Source organism: Grus americana, chromosome 5, assembly GCF_028858705.1.
Source record: "Grus americana isolate bGruAme1 chromosome 5, bGruAme1.mat, whole genome shotgun sequence".
NCBI lineage: Eukaryota > Metazoa > Chordata > Aves > Gruiformes > Gruidae > Grus > Grus americana.
In genome coordinates this window covers 50,348,824-50,376,027 of record NC_072856.1, presented here as the reverse complement: position 1 = coordinate 50,376,027, position 27,204 = coordinate 50,348,824, and the positions used below count along the sequence as shown (strand labels likewise).

Here is a 27,204-nt window from a genome sequence, read left to right as displayed (position 1 = left end):
CACTCAATGTTTTCTTTCACTTAACGTTGAGTCTCACTTCAGAATTACCCCACTAAGTGTATTCTACCATATTAAAATTTATTTATTACTCTAATATAAATCAGGGTCATAATGTAATTTTTTTAAATACTTTCTCTTTTAGAAAAGATTATCTGTTTCTCTCTGTCTATCTCCATCTATGTACACAATTCTACAATGGCATACAAAGGGATTTCAGGAAAAAAAAATCAGGGTTTAGTTGTGTCCTGGTTTTGGCTGAGATAGATAGAGTTAATTGTCATTCTAGTAGCTAGCATAGTGCTGTGGTTTGGATTTAATATGAGAATAATGTTGATAACACACTGACGTTTTTAGCGTTGCTAGGTAGTTGCAGTGTCTGCACTAAGTCAAGGACTTTTCAGCTTCCCACGCCCTGCCAGGTGCACAAGAAGCTGGGAGAGCACAGCCAGGACAGCTGGCCCAGACTGGCCAGAGGGACATTCCCTACCATAGAACGTCATGCTCCAGATATACATGGGGAAGATAGTGGGGAGGTGGGATTGATACTCGAAAACAGATTGGGCATCTGGGTTTGGGTTTATTTCCTGCATGTGGTAAGCAATTGAATTTGTGCGTGACTTGATTTTATTATTGATGTTGTTGTTGTTGTTGTTGTCGTCATTGTTATTATTATTATTACTACTGTTGTTGTTGTTATTATTCTCTTCCCTTGTTATCTTATTGAACTGCTTTCATCTCAACCCGCAAGGGTTTTTTTCCATTCTCCTCCGCATGCCCTTGTGGAGGAGGGGTGAGCGAGTGACTGGGTGGTGCTCAGTTACCCACTGGGGTTGAACCATGATAAGTTGTTTACCACAAAGCAAGAAAAAAGTTCTCTCCCTTGGCTAATATTATTTAGAATGTGATCAAATCTTTGATATATTTTCAAAATACTTAATCATGGTTAGTCTGGGACTCTAATAAAACTTGAAGCTAATTTAAAATAGATAGAAAAAAATGGCTTGGAAATGCTGTAGCTGACAACGAAAAAATTTATGAAGAAGTTGAAGCAATATCTTCATTTGAGCAGAAAGATGATGAACCACTAACCATCAACAAAAAATCTAATTTCCTCTTATTTTAAACTAGCTAAGAAAAATTTTGAGAAGCAAGAGTTATGCACACACTGAATGTTTTTGAAAGTCATCTTGATATATGATTGGCTGCCATTGGGAAAATTACATAAATACTAGACAAAGTCAGGTGTCTATATCTCATTGACTTTATATGCGGTGGAAGATTTTGGAACATAGTTTCTACCTGAGATAGTTATTCATATTAACCAAATGTAGGATGACTAGAAATATCTACTTACCCACATCTCATATTCTTCAAAAACTCTTTGAAGATGAAGTGACAATCTTACAAATCATTCTTTATTTTTCCCCAATATGATTTATATTTTTCTCAGAAGTGAAACAAACCAACATGAACAGCACAAGTCCTAGCACATAATGATGGATATACTACTTGTAGATCTACAGTTAGTACTGAATTGAGTTGTACATTAAAGTTCAGACCAGAATGATGGCTAGCAGTCATTTCTGTTTCCAAGTTTCATTAATTTTTACAGCATAATGCAAGTCAAAGTATTTTGAATCTTAAATGAGGTTGCTAGTGTTGATTATTCTCTAGGAATACAAAATTAAACAGTGAGAGAATTTCAGATGGGAAAGAAAATCGTGAGAATGCTTACTAAATCCCTGTTGTATTCAAATGTACTGCTCACATGAGTATGCAAAAGATGTCAATTTAAAATATAGACTGCAGCTTGAGATGAATCTAATTAGAAATATTTCATTTTCAGAAGAGCCTTCTGGGATCCAAAATTTTTTATTCATCTTAATTCACTATGATTCAAGGGAAAGGTTCATCACAAATAATTTTCTGATATGTGAATCACTTTCTGATCTGTGAATCATGAGGAATAAAAATACAATGTTCTATGGAAATCAAGAAGCAATCAAAGTTATAATGTTAAAATCTATCTTAAAAGCTATTTGAGAACAGTTAAGTGTTGAGAATGAGGCAGTGCTTATACATGTAGAAGCCAAGCAGAAATACTACAACGCTTGCACACTTCAGTAGTTTTACAAAGGTAAAGGCAAATGTGACAACATTCAAGTCTTCATCTACTGTCTGACACTTCTGACTGAAAGACAGGATTTCATCTAAAATGCTAGCACTTGTGTAAGTCTCCTTCTTAAAGACTGTGCCAAATACAACCATGGCACATTTTCAGTTTCTATTAATAATTTTAAGTGCATTTGGTGCTAGCAAACATTGTCAGTGTCATGACTCAGGAATTTATAATTCTCTGGGTAGCTGCAGTGTGGGTACAGCCCTCGGGGTCTTGTTGTTTCTTCTTCCATTCAAAAATAATTTTGATGCCAGAAATATATACATGTGAGAGTGAGCCAGAGAGAGAGAGAGTGCATAGGTGTGTATGTGCATGTGAAAGACAGGGAAACAGAAAAAGCAGATTATAGAAAGAAAAGGAAAACAAAGGTGTGATATGCAAGGGAGTGGGGCACAGTGGGTTTATTTATATCATATAATACATAAATATATATTACTAGAAGCACATCCAAATAGAATCTGAATATCTTCTACGTGAATTATGACCAAAGACTTGCTTTACTAAATTATTATTATTTTTTAATTTGACAAAAAATAAGGATGTATGTCTGAACCAGATTCTTGGAGTAAATTTTCTTCTGTGGCAATACGCTGATTTACAGTAAATGAGAATATAATCAACTGCACTATCCTTCTCATATCTCCATTCAAATGACTCCGTCATTTTCAAGCCTTTTGCTATCACACTTTCCATAGATGTGATTCATATCTGGCTTTCTGCTGAGATCAAAAATTTGTATTTCAGAATTCAAGAATTGACTAAGACTGTCTTAGAATGTCTGATTTTGATACAAACCAAATTATACTCTTCCAACAGAGAAATTAGAATTTTTATCTTCTACTGTCCAGCTTTAATGGAGCAAATATTGCCAAAAAAACCCCAAAATCAACAAACAAACCAAAAAACCCACAATATAAAGTCATCTGTTTTCCGGATGCAGGAAAAGATGGGAGGTTATCCCTGACATAATAAAATTAATTTATCAATTTTATTCGCTAATCCTGAAGTGATTAGGGTTACACAATCTAGTGAGAAAAATTGTCCCCAAACTTAAATGTTAAAATCATTCTCTAATGTCTTACCATGTAATACCTAAATGATTAACTAACATCTATCTGAATCTTCCCATCACAAATTAAGCAGGTCACTTTTTAGTCTACCCTTTGTAGACATGAAAAGGAACTCATCACACATCCTTTTTTAGAGAAAACTTATGTACTTGAAGATTTAACTACTCTTTACCAGATTTTTTTCTGGAACAATTCAACTTCTTTCAGCAGTTCTTCATAAGTCTAACTTGTAAGCCATTCATCACTCTTGTTTTTTCTCCTCTGTACTTTTTCCAGTTTATCTGCTTGTTGTTATAAAAACACATCCCAGTTGTAGAATAAGTCCTTCTGATTTGCAGTCTGCTTCCTCTCTTTAGAAATCCTCTTTATGGAAGACCATCTTCCTGGCTGAAGTTTGCATTTTTAATCTATTGCTATGATTCTGCATCATTTTTACATTAATTTGCAGACAATTATTAACTTGACACTATTTGAGAGTTTCAACCATATACCTATTTACAAATGTTTCCTTCCCTTTACTCAGATTCATCTTTCACATAGGACAGACTAAGTCTCTTAGTGTTTATTAAAAAAAAAAAAAAAAAGCTTTTCAGTATTGTCCTCAATAATTTATTAGTAGGCTGTGCCTGTTTATAATGCTCCTTCAGCAGGCATTTTCCTTTTATCAGAAGGCCACGTCCTTCAGGTATTAGACACCTGAAATAAGGTGCATCAGTCTTATTCTCTCTTACAATGATATTATTTTGTTCTACTCCCCTTTTCATCCTTATTAGAAGGCTTTTAACAGGCCTGGTTCTCACTTCCTTCTGAGCTTCAGAAAAAACATAAATATTTTCGTCATACAGTAAAAAGCTTTCTTTTCTCCCTACTTTTCTTTCTGTATCTCTGATTTAGGCCATCAAATCTCTAAGAGGCCAATTAAGCTTTGTTTGTGCACTAAGATTACTAGTTGTTCCTGTTTGCTTTCCATACACTTTGCACTATAGGTATCTAATGTATCTGGCAGGTTTGCTCATTACTCTTTTTCCTATGAGCTATCTAATAATGTAAAAAATATTATCTTAAAATATGAAAGAATTTGTAGTTGCTTACCCAGCAACCACTGGTCTGATGCAGCTAAAATTCCTTGCATATGGCTCTATCTTTCGGTCTTTGCATCATTGTATTCTGACTTTTCATCATAAATCAGTTTATTTGGTTTGTGTTACAGCACTCCCTTACATACTAGTCTCCTTGAAACAGGTCAAACCCCTAAATGCTGTTTTGTTAGGACAGCAAAATGTACGTGTGGTTAAGCATGCATGCATTCCTATGTATATAGCTTACAGAGATATTAGGAGCTTACAGAAATATTAATTGTGCTAGTGATTTTTCCTAATTACCTTTCACTCACACTGGTTCCTTTAAGAAGCACTTACCTGTTAAAGTAGGCAGATAGTCTCTAGTCAGCCCTAAAGATACATATGAGATTCATAAATTTGATTTGATATATTTGAATAACTGAAGTATCATAACTGTGTCATATCTCAATATAATGTCTTTTGAACATTCTGTGTTTGAAAGTATCACATTTGTCTGAACTTCTGTTCATTTACCTTAAAACTTAGAATATATATCTTGTCTTTATCATCTTTCATCTCCACATTCTGTTCTATCCTTTTGTGTAGGCTCTGTGCAATTCTGTTTCTGCAGTAAATTAACTCTGGAAAAAAATGGTTTTGCTTTTATTAGGACAGGGTGAATGCTGAAAAACATTTTCTACAGATACTTACTCAATTTTACATAGAAGTTTTATTTGACTGTCCTTCTGCGTGTTCCCCACAAGCATTCCTGGAAAAAAGCTTGCTAGCCATAAAATAATCAACCACAAAAACCAAACATTGAGTATGGGATTCAAAGATTTTATAAAGCAGTAAGAGTGCAGAAATCGAGTGAGGAGATTTCAGAGAGCCGAGCACAACTGGCATTCCCTCGCCAGGGCCCTGAGGGCACTGATGGTTCTGGCTGAGGGCACTGATGGCTGCCCCTGCCAGCCTCCTCAGCATCTCCCCGACCCTGCCCACGGCCAGGACCCCAGGTCAGCCCCTCAGGGCCGTCAGCCCCTGCTCCAGCAATGCCCGGTCTCCAGCTCCCCACAGCTCTGCCCTGCCCGGCCATGGGCCCCCCTGAGCCGGGCCCGCAGACCATCCTGGCCTCATCCGTCCCTGTCCCCAGGGAGGTGCCCGATGTCCGGGGCTGGGGCTGCCCCCAGTGTCCCCAGGTGCCCTGCTCCTGGCTGGGGTGGTGGGATGGGCCCTGGCTGCCGGGCCCTGCCCTGCCCCCTCCTGGGGATCCCTACAGAGGCCAACAGTGAGCCCTGGCACCCTCCCCTTGGGTGCTGTCTAAGGCATCTAGACTGGGGCTATGGAGAGCAGGGACTGGGTGGCTTCCCATCACAGAGGCACAGCGTCAAAGTGACAAGGATGCTTTGAACTTCAGGAAACCTTCCCGTGTTTATGTTACTCCAGCCACGGTGCTGATGCTTTTCTCTGTGCATATACACTGTTCGTTAGTGTGATGAACAGAGCAATCCCTTTTCCTAAGGCTAGAGACAAAATGTGTCTATGGGAAGGAAATTGTTTCAGTCCTCAGGCTCCAAGCATGTTGATTTTGAAAAAAATCTTTTCTTATTTCATGGATTTTCTAAACCACAATAAGGAGACTGTGCAAAGGATCTGCCGCCTGGATGAGAGGTTGATGCTGACAGATTTCTGGGCAGGCACAAAAGTACTTCAAGACCACTTCAATTCTTCAGTACAGTCCTGAAGAGCAGTCTGGTCTGTGGCATTTTAATGTGACTGTTCCTGTAATTCCAAACATAAGCCGTGAACTGCATATCTAATGTTAGCTTATACAAACCTAATAAAACAGACCATGAAGAGTTTTTGAGCAATGCAGCCAACTTCTGCAGCAGGTCCCTAGTTTCACTGGCTTTAGCACTGTTACAGGTGGTCCTGTTTTTGCAGGAATAGACTGATCTGAAAAAATTTCTCCATTTCATTAGCCTTTTGAAAGCTTCCTTTCATGTGCAGATATGAGACTGAATTACTTTTTCCACCTATCTTTCAAAAAAACCCCATGACAAAGTCCATGCAAACAAAACCTGTAAGGGATAAAAGGAGGGGATGAAAACTCCTGTTGGAGTTTTCTTTCACTTCTAATGATAACTTTATAGTGGTGGGCTTTTCTGTCTTGTCTCTGACTCACTGAGAAGTAGAGCCTAGAGAGAAAACAAATGCAAAAGAGGAAGTGCACTGACTGCTTTCTTCTAACACTGAGCAGTTCGGAGGAGAGAGTCAGGAGCACATGCAGACATCCCTAATATGCTCCTTTGCCTTTCCAAGAATTCAGGAGAGGGTGTAGATGGAGGGCTGTGGAGGTCCCAGTACAAAGAGCAATTTGCATGGCCAAAGGCAGATTTAGGCAGAAGGCAACAGATATTTAAACCCACTTGTTGAATAAATAATCTGTTTCTAGTTGTCAGAAGAAAACCACCATTGTATAGAAAGGCTAAATTTGAGATGGCAAATGATCACATCAGCCTGTATTAGAGGAATGGATGTATTTTTTCAGGAGGAGCAATCAACCCAAATTATAGTTTAAAGATAAGCAATTAAGCAGTGACATAAAGTGGTTTTTTTTTTTTTTTTGGGGGGGGGTCCCATTATAATTTAATAGTAACCAGGGTTTTCTTACTCTCTCAAGTGCTATTAAGCAAAACATATACTATTAGCCATTCTGTTCCACTTAACAATCACAATGGCCCAAAGGAAAAACTGTATGTTCTCTATTCTTTCCTTGTATGTGGTAGCCAATTGCTAACCAAACACTCCCAGCCCATGGTTCTTACTCTCACATGTGCATCCTGTTCCACTTGTGCATTCCTGCAATTTCTGTTCCATAATCTTTCCATTGCAAACTGACAGCCTTTCCTTGGGATTTAACCCTTTATCCACTAATATATCACTGTCATCTGTCACCTTTATATTATTCTCCTTCTTTACAATAAGCTTTCAATATGATGGAATAAATGTTTCCTTAATGAAGCAGTTACAATATTGGCACAGGCTGTATTTGGAAATTCTGTATACTCTGGAGGAAGTGCTACATTTTTCAGAATTTTAGATGAAATAACTTGTTTCCCAGAGGTCAGTTAGGCTCATACTTGTCTTGTGATTGTTTCCAAGCCTTCCTGCATTCCAACTGTCAGGTCCTGGCGCACATCCCCTTCTAGGAATTGAGTTGGAGACATTACAGAGTTCAGCTGGCTGACTCCAAGGTCGACTCTTTTGCTTATAAGAGCTGTTGTGAAGAAAGCTAGAGGTGTGGGTCTGCCCCTCCTTTCCCTTGGGAGATGCTTTTAAACTGAGAATTTAGTGCTGCCCCAACCCGAGCTATATTGGAGCTGTGGAGCAGCTATGTCTGTGACCAGTCTCATACCCCAGTGAATCTGACCCAGACTTGATGGTTTTTCTTCATGGCTTGGCCTTAGACCTGCCACACCGCTGTAGATTTTCTGATCAGTCTCTGGACTTGGTCCTGACCCAGATCTGTGTCTCCGCAACCTGCATCTTTGTTGGTGAGGTCACTGCTCCTGCTGGCACTATTGTCATGCTCAGCTCACACCTCACCTTCCCTTCCAGAGCAGAACCATGCTTCCTATTTTCCAAAGTAGAACTAGGATGAGGATTTTTCCCTGTGTCTTCTACACATATTTAAATTAATTAAATTCAAAATTTCTGAAAGTGATACATTATTACTTTATCAAGCAAAATGTCCACTGCCTTCTTTTCTGTAAAAGAGGGATTTAATTAAGAGGGAATAGATCTATCAGAACTTAGTGAAAACAAACTCTCCATCTCAGTCTGGTTATGTCCACAGAAGTAATTAATGGCAGTTTAGTAGTTTAAAAAGGAGTAAGTCAGTGAAAAGAAATGAAATTTTCTGTCTTACCAGACTGATAGGCAGTATGGCTAAAGACAAAATAAGATTTTGAAGTCCAAGGAAGATTTTTACTTTGTTTTCAGTGTCCAGTTTCCCTATGCGTGAAGGTATTTGGCCTACAATAGCAAGGAAGCATATCAAATGCTTTCCTGAAGTCCAAAAAGATTAGATCTACTTCATTTCACTTGTTTAGAAAATCAGTTATCTCATCAAGTTACCTTATCTGAGAAAGCATCTTATCAGATATTAGTCCTCCAGAGCACAGTTCTGCTTGTTCATGAGTTATTAAAAAGACAGTAATGTTCTTGCACCTCATCTGGTCACATTTAAGAAATTTTAGCTACTTTATTAATTTCTGGGAAACACTATGAAAAAACAGAAGATAGAGGTGGAATGAAGAGAACTTATGTAGGGGCTTGAAAACCAGAAGACTTACAGTCTTTGCAGTCAATACCATTATTCTACTGTAGGGTTATACCATTAAATAACTTATTCTAGTCCTGATGTACTTCAAAATTAGTTATCAAGAAAGCAAATTTTAGTGTCAGGTTTGGATTTTTTACTACTTGGGAGTGACTTATGTATTTGGAAAGCCTTTATGCCTTTTACCTTAAAAATCAATGATGTTTGAGAGGTACAAACTGCTTCTTTAATTTTTTTCCACATGTTCTTCAAAATCTTGCAATGCTGAATATGTTTTCTGAAAAGCACAAGGTTGGAATTGGACCAGTGGCTCTAAGGACAGCATTGGAGAAAACATCTCTCACCATTGCTCATTTTGGCCCAAATTGTCCACAATCAAAGTGTTAAACCTATCTGCTCCATCGCTATATTTTCTGAAAGTCAGTTACGAGTTTAGCTTTCTCTCCATCATTCTGCTTAGTACTTATTAGAATCTCATCTGCACCTATCTCATTAGCCTTATTGATCTCTGGAGTTCCTTGAAAAAGTCGTTCATAATTCTTGCTCCAGAGAAACCATGTTTGAGTTAATACAAAATAACTAATTATGTATGCTAGAAGAAGAGTAATATACCTAAACAGAGGCACACAATCATACAAGTATCTGAATGGTGTTCCGAGACATGAGAGTTCCAGTTATGGTTCCTGGTTAAGCAGCAGATTTCATATCTGATTTTGCTGGAGTTTCTCGTTTGCAAGGTGAAGGTAACAATAGTTCTTCAACTCACAGAGGCAGGGAGTTTAGATGCATTAGAGCACTCGTTATAGTGGTAAGGGTATTATAAGCAAGAGAGATACTTGCACCTTGTAACTTATTTCACATGTAGGAACAACCTCAACTGAACTGAGCAATAAAGCTGATTATTACAATGACACCAGATATGTCCTTTTTTTTTTTTTTTTGCTTGTCCGTATTTTTTACAATGCCTACTTTCCCCAGAGATATTTTTGTGAGGGGACTAAGAGCAGAGGGCAATAGCATCTACATAGATGTGCAAAATAATAAATTAGTCATGGTTGAAACCACCTATGGATAAATGAAATTATTGACCAGCAGTGACTGCCTGACCTGTATCCATCAAAATGTCAAACCATGTATAGGTAGACAGCAGGGACGCACCCTAGAAAGAATAAGGCATGCATAAATCTCTGATGCTGCTCCATGCTGCTTCAGGTAACTGTGACATAGTATGCCTTACAATACTGTACATGTCACCCAAAGTTGATTAAAAGCAGCACTAACTCACTGCTTATTTGTTCTTAAAGCAGATATCCTATTAGCTTCTAAGTAATATACCCTCACACTCAATCAAAAATAGTTTGGAGTAAATGAGTGGTTTGTGACAGACTTTCTGCTCTGAAATCTTATCATTCAATAGTTCTGTAGAATATAAACACCACAAATAGTACCGAATAAAGAATTTTTAGCAAACCTAAAAAATTAATGTAAAAGTGACAGCCCTACTCCAAAATTATAGAATGGTTCAAAAATTCAATTTAAATGGTCTTATTTTTTTCTGTAAATGCATTCTATAAATGATTCTTGCAATATTTTATAAACATTTGTAATGTTATGTTGGTTTAATCTATATTCTCTACAGCTTTTCCCTACATGAGAGTTATTAAGAGGAAATATCAATATCTCTAGGTCATCAAGTTTAGTTTTCTACCTTCATCAAAAAGAATATTGAAAACACACTATATAATACAAACTTAACTATTTCATTGTTGTCTTTATTGGTAATTCAAATTACAATTGCCAGAGATTAAATAAAGTCCAGCTTTTTTCCAGCCTTCTCCCTGCAATATTAATAGCAGATTTTTTTTTCTATCATCTGCTCTATAAATAGCAAACTTTCACAAAGTTCTTTCATCTGCAGTTGTAGCATACAAAATCTTAATTTTATGCATTTCCGTGCTGTTGCTAAGGTTCCAGCACCTCACTGTCAGAGACTGTGGAAGTAAACAGAAAATTTTCCATTTACTTCAGTGAAGCAGGGCTCAAAGTCCTTATCTTGTTATGTATCATCCCTGCCATGTACTAAAATAAATTTATGTAGAAAGGAAGGGACTTTTCATATTTATGAGGTTCTTCATTTGGTTAAGCCTGGAATAAGGGAGTTGAACTGTAAGAGCTCCTTAAGAATTTTTGAGATATGGAAAGGAGAATACCATTACAATCTTAGTTCTGCCTACTTTTAGAGCAGGTCCACCCTCTTGAATTTAGAAATCTGAGTTTATTGGATTAACTTTCCTTTAAAATGAATTTTTGAAAATTTCCAATTCTAAAAGCTTTGTGCATAGTGCATTGATTTAATTTTCTGCTTTTATATTTTTAATTTGATTTTCTGATTTTACATTTTATATTTTCTGGTTTTATGTTTTAGTATGATGTTCTTGTATTGTATGTAAAATACTATGAATAGATGGATGGACAGACATTTAAGAAATAAAACTAATATTAGCTCAACCTGGTCTTTTATAGCTATTTAAAACCAAAAAGCCATTAAAATAAATATTAAACATTGATCAGTAGAGGTACCACACACTAGGTAAATTATAAAACTAACTTTACTTCCCAGTGCCTTTGCTATAGTTTAAAACTGTGTTCCTTTAATATCAGTAGATAGGGACTGGAATTAACTGACACAATTTCAGTTACTTAAAAGCCATTTTGATAATAAAACACAGTGTGATTTGGGGAGGTTGTGCATATACTTCTGACTGTGTATCTATGTAGGTCTCTCTCATTCCTTCATGAGTAACTGGACATCTATCTTATATTCATGGATAATGTATTGAAATTTTCTTGAATTTTAGCTTGATTTATCTTGATATGAAAATCTCATTATATAGCCTTGGTTAGTCTTCTGCTTATAAATTTGCAGTCACCTAGTCAGGGTGCAGAAACAACACCATTAGGCTTAGATGATCTGTTGCATGCTGTGAATAGCAAATACGAAAAAGTGAATAAACAAAGCCAGCAGTTTACAAATAAGCTCCAGTGAAAATTATTCTTTCATACCTCTCAGCGAGTACCTCTGAACGTCAAAGATAATACAAAAAAATCCCTCCAAATCAGCTCATGAATGATTCACTAATAATGGCATAACATAAATTAATAATGGCTAATACTGATAATAAATACTTCAAAATTCCTAGTTACCTTTTGCAGTCCTACAAATCAAAGCTGCTTTCAGTCTGTTATCCCCATTCTCTCTGACTGTAGTCCTCTATTTCCTCCACTCTGAATTAAGACTGAGTGATTGTCCTGCTTTCAGGTGGTCTCAGTGGTACAGGGAGACATGGGAGAATTTAGTGAATCCCACAGGGTTCATACATTTACAGAACTTTTTTCCCAGGACCTATGATCTAATAAGCCTTACACTTCATTACAAGGGAGGGTGGAAAACAAAGAGAATAATATTGTGGGGAAAAAAACCCAAACCCTTCTCTAGTGGCTGCAAGTAATGGATGAACCTAAGAAGGTAGGGAAGGAGGAACAGAAGCAATAGTAGCCATTGATATATGGCCGAGTCAGGAACAGACAGTAGGACAGATGTCCATAGAAATGAGATGATCAAGAAACAAGGTGTCTTATATCTGATATAAAGCATCAACAGAGTGATAGCAAATGTAGTAAGCTAAATTTTTTTGATAAGGTATTATTTGAGCTCAGTTTTAGCAAAACAGTAAAAATAAAAAGGGTAAGTGTGTGTTCTTTCTAATTTTGTATGAAACCTACATGAATATTTACAAAGTTCTGACTTCTCCAAGGACCACACAGATTTGTGTTCAGTTTATTCCTTAAGAGTTTCCTTATCTATCTTCTGTCCTTCAGCTGCTTCCTCTTGAGATTTTCTAGTTTCTCTTTCCTGTCTATAACATGTCTTCAATTTATAAACCAGATTACTAAATGTGGAGTAGTTACAGGTAAATCTAATGCTTTGTAGAACCTGCGCTGCCTCTTTAAGTTTGGAAATAAACTCTGTTACCCACCTTCTGAAAGGACTCTTTGCTTGAATTAACCACCTTGTAATCTGTAGGAAAAACACAACTATCATAATCAGGGAAACAAACAGACCATATAATATTAATAAACTATTACAGGCATCTCCCACATTCTTCACACTTGGCTGTCTAAACAAATCAATACAAAGGGAAAGATCTAGTTAAGACTGGGATGAAAATCTAGTGCTTTATCTTTAGAACAAGTCAAAACATAACAATTCAACTTTATTATGTATAGTGTAGTTCATACAAATTGCATCCCAAAGGCTTTACGGAAGTAAATAATACTCTTCCAGAGTAAGATAATAATAATAATGGAAACAGAGAAATAATGTCCACAGTCACAACTCTCTTTCAGTGGTGTAAATTGAAAGTAACACTACTCAAATCAATATGTTTTACATTGATATAGAATTACTCAGAGATTAGAATCAGGCCCTGCTTAGGTAGCAGAGAAACTATGTATTTTCAGTTGAGAATTGCAATGAAATGGTAGGTCAATGAGGCAGAGAGACACGGGAACGCAGTTTTTAGATAGCATGAAACTTGAGTGAAGAAAGAAAGCATAAAGAAGCATCAAAGCAATACGGAAGAAGTATATCAGTGGTTTTAAATTCAAGAGGAACAAATTGAAGCTCTACATAAAACAATTGTTGGAAGGATATATGTGATGTTCTCACCATCACAATGTGGAACTCAATGGGAGTTTTTCATCAGCTTGAGAATTTCACTCTCTGTATCACAAACCAGGGGCCTGTTGCTGGGATTCGGAGAGTGCTCAAGGCAGCAGAAAAAGAAATAGACAAGTGAGAATGGGTAAAGAAGGATTTTAGCTGAGATAATATATAATATTTCTTCAATACACAAGAGCAACAGTAGGCTTCTCAGTTCCATGCGTCTTCTTTATCCAAAAAAGAAGAAAAAAAACCCCAAACCAACAAAAAAGTAATATTTTTAGTCATCTCTGAAATAGTAGAGTGGTTTTAAAAGATTGGAGGTTGAAGTAGCAGTAACTTCTCCTACCACCTGGTAGACTTCCTGCCAACAGCCACATATTCCATTATGTGGCCCTTGATTCTGATGTGGCCACCAGAATGTGTCCATCAGGCCTGATGCCTGATTCTTCTTCACCACACCCTATTTACACATTCAAATACACAACATACAGAAAAAATGTATTCTGTAGTTACCTACAGAATAATATGAACATTTATAGTGAGTCCTCTTTCTGGAGACATGACACAACTAAAATAAATCTGTCTGACAAGTCCGAGAAGCATCCTCTTAAACAGGAGAGAGAAATTTCAAAACTTGTGTATATTTAAGGATAATCAGGATAATCCTTTTTTTTTTTTTTTTTTCTTCTTCAGTGTTAACTTCTCCTGTCTTTGGGTAGTAGCTGTTTCTTAAATTCAAGTCAGCTGATTCCTCCTATAGCCATTGGCTGAGGAAAAAAACACTATCAAATAACAATGAAGTTTTTTGCAATTTATTTACAGAAGTTCATGTTGCTTTTGACAAACTTTTTTCTTGTGAGCTTACAAGTCCTCTCTTTTCCTTGTTCAAGGTGGAAAGGACACTCTAAAGGAGTCTTAAAAGTTAACGACTACCGATCACGCTTCTTGCACAGTATCTGCCATTCTATCAGTGTGATGAGCCTGTCTCTGATGAGCTTACGATTCTAAAAATTCTCACCAGCATTCCCTTAAGAAAGAATGCATTTGGGAGATCAATACTTTTGCCTGTTGACCTTGTTGAACAGAAACCAACACATACACAAAACCAGCTCAGCAGATGTGATTGTGAAGACTACCAGGCCACTACACAGACAGAGGAATGCCTAATCGGGGTGGCTATCTGTACAGCTCTAAGGTGTGCCAGTAAGAATTGCACTTCACTTTGCTCACACGGGCTGTGATACCTCAGGCTGTGCAGGGGTAATCTGTGTTATGTTTTAGCTCATTTATGAAGTTAGAGGTAATTTAGCTATTAGAACTTTTACTCCTTGTCCACAACAGGGCATTAATCAAGTGAAGATGATAGCTATGTCCTGCTCAGAGAATTCTCCTGGCAGCCCCCAGGCATTCTTCAAAGAAAGCATTAATGTATGACAAACCTTTGCCAACATTTGGCACCTCGACGTTGTCGCCTGGCCTGTTTTCTTACGTAGATGGTATTGTCAGCTTTCCTGATGGAGTTGGAGACGCTATTTAATTTCACTGCATAAGGGAGAGAGAAATCCATCAGCGTTCATAGCCTGTCAATGAAGATTGTGTCACTAGCTAATACAAACTGCAAATGTGCCAGATTGCTCAGCAGAAACTGAAGTGACAGGAACTGCAGGTAATAGGGTTGCATGAAATTTATCCTCTTTATTCCCCACAGAAAGCTGCTTCCCTTCAGGAAAAATCACAAAATGCACACACTTCTCCACAGCAATTATTGAAAGCATAAGAAAAGCTTATGCTGAAATAGAGTAAAAGTACAGTGCTTGGGCTAGATGCTCAAAGGGAACTTAGGCACCAAACTATCTCTCTAAAAGCTGAATGCCCAATACATCACAATGTCAAAAAGGGGCTACTTCCCTCAGCACCTGCATTTCTGCTGCTGGCTGTATGCAGAACCGTGTAACAGCTAAGAGCTGCATTACATCAAGTCCTAGCAAAATTTGCAAGGCAGGTATTTCCCTGCTAGACCTTAGCTGGTAGACATATTGAGAGAACACTTGATAATAGGTGAAGAACAGTTTGTTTTGCCCAGCTTGTTTTGTTCATACAGGATCAAAATTCTCCATATATGATATGAAGGAAGGATTTCAGCTGGGATCTTCCATTTTTTCAATAAAGTTCTTGAATAACTGAGCAGCTGGGATCCTGGAATAAGTGTCTTTCTTTCTTCCCCAATTTCTGCTTTGCACAATTTTTTTTTAGTATTCAATAGTCAGTGGTAGAAAAGAACGACCAGCTGCATAGCTTGGCAGTAAAGGCATTCATGTGGGAGAGTCAGGCTCAAATCCTTTCTCTGGTTATCATTCAGTCAGTTACAGAAAGCGAAGCAGCTTCAGTGGGACCAACTGACAGAGACCCACCTGAGAGTATTTAATAGTCCTGCTGTGAAAACTTTTTCCTGAGTGATGGGAGAGCACAAATCCCTACTGCATATCTGCAAAGAGGACACCGATACCAATTTCCTGTATTCCAGATGACTGTGCTGGCCACTGAAATGCTTGGTAAAAGGCTGCCAGGAGCCTTTGATATTTCAAGAAAGAAATGACCTCACATAGGTTGCTAATTCTGTGATGCTGTTCATCACTGTGAAGCCTAAATGTGACAGGCATTTCTCTACCCTCTGCTAGGTGATAATTCCCTTTGGGGATGATCCCACAGTACTTCCTTCGATTTCCTCAGCATTTCTCAGAGAACATGCTTCTATCTGCTCCACGTGCTGTCAGTCAATACCTAACCATGTTTACGCATCTACAGAAAGCACAGACCATGCAGTCAGACCAATGACTACGTGCAATTTATTTCCTTCCACTGTGTCCAACAGCAGTTTAGCACCTCTGGATTGCAGCCATTCTGAGCTGCACATGAGTTTGAATGTCATACAAGACTTTATAAATACAAAGTGCCTAACCTGGGGTTGGCAATTCCACTCTCCATTAGGAAATCTAAAAGTTTGTCATTGTAGTGCTGAACATTCGTTCTTTCAATTCTTCTTGCAAACTGAAGTCTTAATATCCCATAAGAAAATTCTTGGCTTTGCAAGACATACCTCACTGGGTTCTTTCATAAATTATACCTCTTTGTCCACGAGAGAAATATTTAGACTCCATAAAATATAATTATAGATGGGATTGTGATACTGTTGTTATCTCACAGTGAGCATTTTAGTAAGATCCCTCAGTGTGGAAAGCTGAATCTGACCCTTTTAGTGTAGGATATATCTGATTACTACAGCTCTTACACTTCTCTGCCACTACAGATTTCCAAACTGTGATTGGAGAAGACCTGTGGTAGTGGATTAAAGTCAGTCCACTAATCAAAATGTGAATATATTTGTTCATTTAGTACTCTTTTACATATGTAAAATGACATTAGGATGATAACATATTACTAGGCATTTTGGCTAAGTCTGAGTAAGGACTTAGAAAGTATTGGTGGCAGCAACCTACAGTGGTAAATCAGAATGCCTTTAAGATGTACTAAACTCGCTGCATTTTGCGTTGGCCCAAAGGTCACCATTCTTTTTTCCTGATGTTAATACATTATCTTCAGTGGTTTAGCTGACACTTTCCAAATCATAGTCCTGTCAAGCCTAATGCTAATCATAGCATAGTTTATCTACCTGTTCATATGCACATACACACTTTCCCCCTCAGTTTTTCTCTCTTACAGACACACACAAAAATGAATACATACACAAGCTTTACACATGGAATTTTACTTCCAGTGGAGAGAAACATAATTCTATACTAATGGCAAGCAGCCAATGCAAGTCACTGTCTACATGATGCACCTTACTAGAAACTCTGGCATGCTGTATATTCTTCCTGATAGATCAGTCCTGAATTCTGTCTGAGATGTGGTCAGGGCCAGCCTCTCCTCAGCAAACATTGCACAGAACACCTTTGTTCTGCTGGAGAAGCCCAATGTCATGATCCAAAAACTGCTTAATAGCTGGTGTTTCAATTTACACTATCAATATGTAGCTTAATGCGCAAAAGACTCCCTTTCAATGTTTTCTTTTACTCACATTTCTTTTTCAGCTACTCATTTTCATACTATTTAGACGAGTTCTCTACCATCTCCTAAATTTGTGTCCTAATTTTATTGAGGTTAATCTCCTCAGTCTTCTCTGAGAGTTCAGAAATGTTCTTTTCAGTCACAACAAAGTTTCCCTTTTCCAACGAAAACAAAACTAGCCTTTTCCCCTTCTTTCTGTATATAATTTTTAATTATCTCCTTGCTCCTAATTCTGAAAGTAGGATTAGTAGTCCTTTTTTGTTGTGAGCTGACCAATGATTAGTACATTGGAAAGTAAATTAATATGATAGCCTTCTCAAGCTAAATCTAATGAAGTACGTGGAATCCAAAGTACAGCTTCAGCGCTGATTTAAATACCTAAGTCCAAATGTAAGATTTCTGAAACCTTTTCATCTGATGCAAACTCTAGAGACACCTACATTTTTCCTGTAGATAAACCAAGTGTCACGCTTGCTTGAATTTTCACAGTGCTTCTCAGCATTGTGACTATCTTAAATTATTTCCCATCGCAATCAACAAATTAGGGGCTTTTCTATTGCCTCAGAGGTAGCTCAGTGTGGTAAACATTCTCACACCAATCCATCTGCACAAATGATCTGTGTAATCCTTCCAATCTAGTTACGGTATTTACCAATTCAGTGGTTAAAGAAACCACCCTGAGATTAGTGACAGCAAACAAAGAAAGGTATTGTACTTCCTCTCTTACACTCAGCGAATGGAATAGAGGAGAAGAAGCTGTTCTAATCATTAGGACGTTATATTAACCAGCAATGCAAACATTAATGCTCTAGAGGAGGCTGCAGCAGCCATAATACATGTATTGGAAGCCTTAATCTGGAGATATGTGTTCTCAGTGTTTTGTCTTTTCAATGTCATTCTCTATACTGTTCTTGCTAAGAAAGTTTTCCTCTACCAGACTTCTCACAGTTTTATCTGCTCAACTAACAATAGTCTGCACCTTCCCTTGTCTTCCACCATCCACATCTTCATTGTTCTGGCAGCCCTTTGCTTTTGTGACTGGAACGTTTCTTTCCATGTCATTGATTGTCTCATTATTTAAAACATCATAATAAAGAATCACCTAAGTGGGACTTAGACATTCGAAGTTAGCTTAAGACCAAGACAATGACTCCGTCCATCTCTGTAGGCGTCTCCATTCAACTGGTGCCCCTTTATTTAATTTGGGTTCTTCAGTTGCTTGTCCATGTACAAAAATATGTATTCAGGTGAGATGAGTGTAAGTCTTCCCCTGCTGTAATCCTGTTCAGCTTCAAATTTTCCTTAAATCATGTGAAAAAAACCCCATATGATATAAAAGGCTGGGCCTACATAAAACTACATCTGATGATGTCATGATGATGACATACATATTTTTGCATAAAGTTTTGGAGTTAGAAACTCCAGAAAGTTAACAACACAGATTCTACTTATAATTCTGTCTGAGAGAAACCTTTAGGGCTTCTGTATTAGCTATTATCAGATCAAGACGATTTGATGGACCCCTTTAAAAAAATGCAGCCACTGTACAGTCAGAAATTCAAGTCATGAGACCATGCAGAAGAAAGGAAAACTTGGTTCTGCCCTAGGAATTAGGACATTATTTGGTAATGTTGTGTATATGTGGAATTTGTAGCTATGCTTCCTAGATGGTTCATGGAATCCTTTTCTTTTAAGCCATCACTGGATAAAAGAAAAACAATCTTGAAAGGGGATATGAAATATCCCCTAGAAGAACCAACATGAAGAAAGCAAAAGATATAACAAACATGTTGTGTAAAAGAATTAGGAGAACATAATACAGCTGTTTATATACAGCTCACTGTTGCATGGTTGGAATTCCTGGGTTAAAGAAGAAAGGGAGAAACCTGTTTTAATAGATTTAATTCTGCTTACACAGGATAATGGGATAAATTAAAAAGGAATGAACAGAAATATTGGCATATTGTGTGTATTGGGAACAAGCTCTAATATGATATTCTCTGTCAGCCAAATTACAATACAGTTCTCTTAGTTTCTTTTTGTTAGGGGGGAGAAGGTCTGGAATGAAAGTGTTGTGGGGAATGAATGAGAATGCAGGAGACTTTTAACCTTGAAACTTCTGAATAATTTGCTTTTCACTCTTGGCTGCTCAACATTAGTGCAGTACAATTATGAAGATGTAAACATCACAAGGGCACATGGCACACAGCCTGTCACAATGAGTTAAACTTGAGTACTCGATTCCCTGAGCAGCCGTGGAGAGAGAATGAGCCGCCTCATCAGGAATTCAACTGTGTCAGTTTAGGGGGAGGTGAGGATGGGAGGAGTTGATCCATCAAGCTCAGACATAACCCTAACCAACCTTCTGTTTTCTACTTTCATTCAGGCAGTAGAAGCAGATCATAAATGGACCTGTCAAGTCCACAGTGAGATGACCTCGGCTAAGAGAGCACCTGGAAGATATTTCAACCTGTTCATAAATACTCTTGAAATACTTTTTTTTTTTTTCCTTCCTAGTGCAAATGCTGCAATTTGCTTGTTTCAAATGGCTATCAATCACACAGAGAAGCAAATTGGCTGGAGAATGGAGCATTTAATTATTTTGTTTTCACACCATTAGCAAATTTGAGTTGAGGTATACTACATGTTTGATGGACCACTAAGCTGTGGGCATTCAGGGTCCTTCATTATCATGTTAGCTTTGCTTCTCCTTTTTCTGTGACATAAGACTTGATTTTTAACTGGGAGAATAGGCACTGCTGATTAGTAAATTAAATCTGGAATTTTAGTGATATTTCCATATTATTATCACTTAAAAATCCATGCAGTAAGCACTTTGCTGAATATATAAAAATACTTAGAACCAGTACTAGGGATTTTGGGCAATTCTTTCAGTCTAGTTCTTCATTAATTAGCAAATACCTTATGCTTTCAAATACCTATGAGAAATAGGGCCTTTCTTACCACATTTGGAAAAAACTAATTCTCATCTCATTTAATGGTGGTGCCATGTCAAGGTAACTTCATTGACCTCATTAAGGGCTCATTAAATACAATGTCATGAAAATAACACATTAGTAAAAATAGAAAACCTGCTGGGGGGATTATATAAGTTTTTCATTACTGCTTTTCCAATGCTTTTTTTCCCATCCAGGTTGTTTCAGCTTAGCATACGTGCCCTCCTCCTTTCTCTCTCTGTCTCTTTCTCTCTGTACATGCCCCTACATATATTGTCATCCTGTACATTATGGTCAGCATATACATATCCTGGCTAGCTATAGCTTAAAATTACTATATTGCCTGAGCTATCCAACCCACAAAACCAACAATAAATCTTCTATAAACATGCCATTCAAATATGCAGTCACATGGTAAGCATCTTTGTAAAGTAAGCTGAAATTTTATGTTGCATCTATTGTTACAGTTGCTCTGCTCTTTATCTGGACTTATAATGTAAAGCAACATTTTATACTATAATCAAAATTCAGCCATATTTCTGAATAAAAGGGTACTTAGTTTAATAATTTTCAAGATAATCAAACTGTTGTTTGGAAATATTTAAGAGGTGACAAAATGTCACATCAAAGCTTCTCAAAATAGCAAGTAATCATACTTAAGGACTGCGTTTCTCCATAAATTAACAGGAGTTGGGTATATTGCATTTTGTAGTACTCTCTGCAACTGAACTCTACATCTTTTCCAAGAATGAAAAGCAAATGGTGCTAGTGAGGGTGAATATATAACAATACATTCACACAGTATAAGTAGGAAAAGGAGAAAAAGAAGAGGAGAGGAGAGGAGAGGAGAGGAGAGGAGAGGAGAGGAGAGGAGATTTTTCAATGATTAACTACATTACTGTAAGAAAATAATAAACAGCATAGAAAGAGAAATGAACCAGCCGAGTAGTTCCACTTGGGTTTTGCTTGACTGATCTACTCATAGATGTTTTCTGAAGAAAAAATATTATTATTATGGGTTGTGAAAATTGCCTGTTACCTTGGCATCATTACTGTAATTAGAATGTGTGGCATATTTTCTGTCAAAGTTCCATCACGAAAAAAGACTGAGTTGTTTAAGTGAAAAGTTATATACTCAGACATCTTGGGTCCATAAAGTTTATGTTCACTGCCAGGTAGATTTCCAAAGAAACGCTCTTTTCCATCCTGGTAGTCTAGGCCAAGCGGTTTGATATCTCTGCCAGGGCACAGTCTTTCTAAGGTCACCGGGTCTGGAATGGAGCCCACAGACAGAGGGAGAAGGAAGCCAAGGGTCCTCTATAGAGCAGATACACAGAACAAGTTGCCAGATGGGTCTGCAGTAAATCTAGGTATCATGGAAGGGCTGAAAATCCAAATCTGAGCAGTTCCTGTGGCAGTCTTTTCATTGCATACAGGGTGATAGGGGAGAGGAGCAGGGAAGAAGGGAATGCTAATGCACAGTGAAATTGGCCTGTCACTTTCAAAGCACATCAACCATGAGACTGAAGAGAAAAACAGCTTCACCAAAAAGCTACAGAGCCTGGCAAGCCCATTACCTCCTGGAAACTGACAGTTCTGGCGGGTTTATTCACAGTTTTTTAATCCTTCTATTCATGAGGATCTATAATTTTGGAGTTTTCATCCTGTGGGCACTAATGTGACATATTGAAAACCAATAAAAAAACCCCTTTCCTTTATCTTTAGTGAACTGGAAGTTCCACTTTTCAGCCAGCTATAGTTATGGTTGTGTTGTGGTTTAACCCCAGCCAGCAACTAAGTACCACACAGCTGCTCGCTCACCCTCCCCACGGTGAGATGGGGGAGACAATTGGAAGGGTAAAAGTGAGAAAACTCGTGGGTTGAGATAAAGACAGTTTAATAGGGAAAGCAAAGGCCGCGCACGCAAGCAAAGCAAAGCAAGGAATTCATTCCCTGCTTCCCATGGGCAGGCAGGTGTTCAGCCATCCCCAGGACAGCAGGGCTCTGTCACACGTAATGATTACTTGGGAAGACAAACGCCATCACTCCAAACGTCCCTCCCTTCTTCGTCCCCCAGCTCTATATGCTGAGCATGACATCATATGGTATGGAATATCCCTTTGGTCAGTTGGGGTCAGCAGTCCCAGCTATGTCCCCTCCCAACTTCTTGTGCACCCCCAGCCTACTCACTGGTGCGGTGGGGTGAGGAGCAAAGGCCTTGGCTCTGTGTAAGCTCTGCTCAGCACTAACGAAAACATCCCTGTGTTATCATCAACACTGTTTCCAGCACAAATCCAAACCATAGCCCCAGACTAGCTAGTATGAAGAAAATTAACTCTATCCCAGCCCAAAACAGCACAGGTTGTTATATGGCAATGACGATTCCACTGAATTTTATCTTCCCCAACAATCTTCCCTATAGATACAGGCAAGTGGAGACAGAAAAAAATGGTTATTTTCCAGAAAATTGCTGCAGTTCAGTGACAGAAAAAAAGCTTCAATACAATGTTAAAAAAAAAAGCATGTGAATTTTATCATTACAGATAAATTAATTTTTAACCATGACACTTTGCATAGATGCATTTCTTGAATCATATATTTACATGGAACAAAATTAAACTTTAGCTTCTGAATTCTGTGATAATTCTCTAAATGGCCTCTCTTCCAGATCTGATATACTAACAACTAACCTGCCCTTCTTTGTGCACTGCTGCTATGCTTTTATTTTTTTAACACTTCCTTTAGTATTGCTACCTCCAGCACTGGCCTACCTTGGTGATGAACAGATAAGCACAGTGGAATTATGACACAGACATTACTAATGTACCATTTTACTGAGCTTATGGAGTCTCAATCATGATTTACAAGTACCTAGTGAAAGCAAAATTAATTGTATTTTTAGGAAGAGTTTTCCTCATCCCAAACATCAAGTGTTTCAGGTGTTAATGGAAAGAATCTCATTCATTGTTTTTCTAATGTGGAAGGATAGTAAGGACACTCACTGTTTTCTGTCTTAGAGAAATGTGTGCAATCGCTTGCATTTACTATTTACTTATGCTTAATTAACTTTTTTATTCACAGCTCATAACATGTAATGGGATGCTGGATAGTATCAGAGTGCACTTTTACTCTTATTTTAGGCTTGTCGTCATTTTCTGGAATGGTGTGCTTTGATGTCTCCCAGCCAAAACATCCTCTATTTAAGTTGCATTAAAATTCTTACAAAATCAATCAATAAATTACGTAAATAGATTTCATAATAACAGTTGCAAAAGTTTATGAAAATATTAGTGAAAGAAACATAATCAAACTGCACTTTGTCTACTAATCTCAAAATAATTTCATCCAAATCTCTACCTCTTTCTAGATGACTCATCACTGCTCAGCTAAACATTTTGGCCAGGAATTTGATATACTCCACATCTCACATTCAAGGGAAAGAACAAGCTGGACTATAAATCAGCTTTTATATCGCATCACATCGTTATCATCGCTCCACTTCCTTGGAGTTTAACATATTTCAAAATTCTCCCTTCCCTACCAACGTTATCAACCTTTAACTTATTTGCAGCTCCTTGGACTTATCTTGTTTGGGTTTTTTTCTGTAACTTTCATCACTTGTGTGTGCAACTATATCCCTCTTTGTGTCCTTTGTGGTCACATTGTTTACATGCGTATGTAAAATGCTTACACACTATGCCTAACTATGCCATCACTGTGTTACAAAACAGAGAAAGGGACAACCTCACTGATTGATAACTTGTTTTGGAAAATGAAGACATTGAAGTAGTGATAGCTGTAAAAAGAGTATCTCAGTACAACATAGACTATAGTGTATAACTAGAACAGAAGAGAATGAAATCTTTGTTTTTGTCAAATTTTTAAGGAAATAAATTGCATTGCCTTTAATAACAGTGACCAGCTTATCCATGGCACTATATGTAGTTAACATAAAATCAGTAACAATCAAACAATCTGCAAAAGTAAGTTATGATGTTGTTCACAGTGAGTATTTGACCTGGTAATTGATAGATGTTTCAAAGTAATTTACAATTAGTCACTCAAATCACTTATTCTAACCATTTATTCAATAACAATATGGAACTTTTGAGAAAAATAATATATTCAGTTTTAAGTTGAAGACATTTCACAAATAAATTAATGGTTTAGTCTTCCAGAGTGAATGTTCCAGTGAATGGGAGAGGATGTTTTCTGCTTAAAAAAAAAAAAAACAAAACAAAAAAAAAAAACCACCAAACTTATTTTTTATTCAGAAATGTACTTGAGGACTAAATTGATGTACCCAGACTGCTTTAACTATGTCCTGGTTTTGGCTGAGATAGAGTTAATTTTCTTTCTAGTAGTTCGTACAGTGCTGTGGTTTGGATTTAGCACGAGAATAATGTTGATAACACACTGATGGTTTCAGTCGTTGCTAGGTAGTTGTAGTGTCTGCACTAAGTCAAGGACTTTTCAGCTTCCCACGCCCTGCCAGGTGCACAAGAAGCTGGGAGAGCACAGCCAGGACAGCTGGCCCAGACTGGCCAGAGGGACATTCCCTGCCATAGAACGTCGTGCTCCCTGTATGCAACTGGGGAATGTAGCTGGGAGGTGGGATCGCTGCTCAGAAACAGGCTGGGCAATGGGTTGTTTGGGGTTTTTTTTCCTTCTGCATGTGGTGAGCATTTGTGCATTATTATTATTATTATTACTATTATTATTATTATCTCCCTTTGTTATCCTATTAAACTGTCTTTATTTCAACCCACAAGGGTTTTTTTTCCATTCTTCTCCCCATACCCTTGGCGTGGAGGGGTGAGCGAGTGGCTGGGTGGTGCTTAGTTACTGGTTGGGCTTAAACCATGACAAAATACAACTTTTTTAGTTTGAATTTTACCAAAATAAACTTGGTTAATATTGTCATTTGGAAAACAGAAGGACAGACTGTAATTCTCAGAGCATTCCACCTCCCTTTTTAAAAAACACGATATTTTTTGTGTTCAGTGTGAGAAAAAAGGATATAGAGCATAGACAAAATACCATTTATAATGTATTAAATTCAAATGATAAGCTGGTTTAAGTGGCTCAGATTTGCACCATTCTAGAAGACCAGAAGGAAACAATGCATTTCTAATATCTTGTGCTCTTTGATGCTATCCTCTATATTTCAACTTTTAAGCTTTATTTTTACGCTTCTCGCCTCCCTCCCCCATGCCAAATGGAGCAAAAAGTGCCCTTAAGTTATCTAAGAAACCACAGTAACATATTCAGTCTTGGTGTAATCTAAAAAAAAAATCTGCACATGCTTCCAACAGAGCAGTTCCCAAGCAAAAAGTAGACTGGTATATATTTAACTTACCTAATGAAATATGCTGTGGTCATATTATTTTTACTGAAATAACTGCACTGCTCAATTCCACTGCCTCTCTGGGAAATACATTCCACTTCTTGTATAAAAGATGTCGGTATAAAGTCTTCTAATGTCTATTTATTCCTAATTTACCAATCTTAACACCTCTCTTCTAGTTCTAATGTACAAGAGACCATCCAGTCTAATTTTAAAATAAACTCTAACCAGCTTAGATGATTCAGTCATATAATCTTTAAATCATCAGGACCTATTCCTGGCAAGGTGGTTTGGTTAAAGGTCAAAACCCTAACGCCAGTTAGAATAAAAATATGTAATCAGAGCGAAAGTATAATTTTAAGGTTCAGACCATTTTGAGATGGTCTCATGGCTATGGTATCTTGCTTGCACCCTCAGTGAAAAAAATCAAAGGGAAGAACCTTTGTATTTCATATGACAGCACTTGGACTGGATACTGTCACAGTGGAGTGACAGCTCTTGCTCTGCAGCTATCAGGATCTAATCATATTAAGTTGCACAGTTGTGTGGAATTAGGAGGACTCGAAATGTACCCCATGTAGACCTGAAGACTCATGTGGATATCAAGGAGCGATAATTTAAATTTTCTAACGGTATTGGAGCAGGGATAAGGTAAGGAGAATGTCTCTGAGTGCAGTTATTATTATCACCACTGACTTCAGAAGTGCCAAATCATAATGTGCCTAAATTATCACGGTACAAGCTGACCAGATCCAGGTTAGACCAATGGTCAAAGCAGCTTGCAGTGCTCTCAAGTCATGTTCCTAAAGGGAAGTATTTTGTATGGTGACATTGTAATGGCAAGTACATGAAGAGTGTGTAGAGGCAAGACGAAGATCAGAGCCAAAGAATCCCTGCTTTTCAGAGGAATCACTGAGCTGCAGTATATAGTAAGGTTCATTTTTCTTTATTTTCTCTCTGTCCCTCCTACACTGCACAGGTTGAAATAGAGAAATCATAAGGCCCTTTGTACTTTAGCTTTTAATCATGTAGGCAGAGCACACTTTTCTTTAAAACACAAATCGTGAATCTGAGCTCTAGAGGTTAAGGACTTTTTTCTCATTCGTTGGATCAATAAACATATGCTAACCAGCAAGAAGCAAAAGATCACCTCCTTTCAGAAGGACTCATCAGCTTAGACATCACTGTGTATTAATGTTGCTATATGGCTTTGAGATTGAAACTGTTGTCATGTCTAATCAGCTTGAAATGAAGTCAGGGGAGTTTGCATCAATATACTTGCATATCCTAATATTAAACAGAAGAATCTCAATCCAGACAGCCATCTCTTGTGTAAGGAGGAGGAAAAAAGAATGGTATTCTTTGCTTTTCTTTGAAGCAAACTTATGCAAATAAAAGGTGCTAAGTCTTTTCTGTGGACAATTTCTTACACTTAGATAAGAATTTTGCTC

The 27,204-nt window shown here is 37.6% G+C and overlaps 1 long non-coding RNA gene across 2 annotated transcripts in view; it reads left to right on the top strand.

The window, feature by feature from the left end:
* LOC129207013 (uncharacterized) overlaps positions 1-25,056 on the top strand; it is a 103,350-nt gene extending 78,294 nt beyond the window's left edge. The window contains exon 4 of one of the 2 annotated variants that reach the window (XR_008577347.1): positions 23,774-25,056. This is a non-coding gene — a long non-coding RNA (uncharacterized LOC129207013). Of the gene's footprint in view, positions 1-19,835; positions 20,088-23,773 lie in introns of those variants that run through there. The other variant, XR_008577346.1, reaches the window with a different exon arrangement.
* Positions 25,057-27,204: the final 2,148 nt, after the last annotated feature.